Source organism: Montipora foliosa, chromosome 6 (assembly GCF_036669935.1).
Source record: "Montipora foliosa isolate CH-2021 chromosome 6, ASM3666993v2, whole genome shotgun sequence".
Lineage (NCBI taxonomy): Eukaryota > Metazoa > Cnidaria > Anthozoa > Scleractinia > Acroporidae > Montipora > Montipora foliosa.
Window position 1 is genome coordinate 64,671,205 of NC_090874.1, and position 1,370 is coordinate 64,672,574.

Consider the following 1,370-nt stretch of genomic DNA (forward strand, 5'->3'; position numbering starts at 1 on the left):
CCGTGCTTGGCAAGAAGCTGAACTTTATCTCTTGCTGCGTTCGCTGGAACTGGTAGAGGTATTGTGGCGTTGACTGGTTCTTTAGATGCTGTTAGGGCAGCTGACGATGGAGTGGGCAGACTTGTGGGAACGGGCAAGTACTTGTAGTGTACCCAGAGGTCCGGTTAAATCGAAAGCAGACAGGTCCGTTTCGGGGCTGCTATCTTGGAGGGTCCGCGATAGGACAGTCGATATGGCTGTGGTAGGGGCTGGAGCAAACAAGACAGTGCAGCTAAGCAAGGCCAGAGAAGGTAACGGTCCACAGTTCAAGGTCAACTTGATCCCATCTTATAGTTAGGTCGTAAGAGGCTCTGCGGCGAAACTGTTCATCGTATGAAAGGAAGGCCAATCCCTTGAATTTAGTAGCCGCCCTGCTTATGATCTGCTAGTACTAAAGCAACTCAAGGGATCTTTGAGGATACGATGAAACAATAACCAGCATGTAGGCAGTATAGGCATCCAACCACTTATGAAATTGTCAATGATAGGCTTACTTTTGCGGACCATTGACAACGGTGAGGCGAGGCCTGGGGCCTTGTCATCTAGGCGGAGCTGGATTTCGGGAACCTGGGGCCTACTTAAGGAATCGGGGAGCAACAGAGTAAAGTCAATGTACCCCCCCCCCCCCCCCCCATCCACGCAGAATCTTGTCCTCCAAATTTCTGTCCAGATGGCGATGGAAGCCCAGAGGAGTATCTACTCCTTGTCTACGAGTTGCTGGAGTTGCCGTGTTGGGCGTATCAGTGCCCAGAAAGGGCTCGACGGGCGGGTACGAGCGGCTGTTGAGCGCTTGCTCCACGGACAAACGAACGGTATCCTCTATGGCGGCCATTTGGGCTTTGGAAAATGCACCAGGTTGCTGGACGGGCGTCACGATTTGTGGGGCTGACAACCCGAACTGAGAGAGATCGATGTTGTCCTCATCAAGGCCATCCACAGAACTAACAGATGAGGAATTGTCACTCACTTCGTCGACTCCATCGGTGTTAGGGTTAGGGTTAGGGTGTCGCGATATGAACGGGAAGGTTCTTTTGCCGTGGAATTTTTTTCACCCGACCGGGCGGTGGCTGCGAGGTTGTTCCACGGTAGATTGAGGGCCTGAAGACGAAGGCGAAGAACTTCCGTCGACAGTGTAGTGAGATCTTTCCGAGGACGATGGCGAGGGCCAGTAGCTTTCGAACTGCCACGCGGATGAGCCATAATAAAATTCTTAAACAGTAAAGGTGCATACTCCTTACAGAAAACTTAAGAGCTCACAGAATGATACTTTGGACTTTACTAGACCTCATATACTGGGATTAGTGTCTATAGGACTAAGCCAATAGAGTACT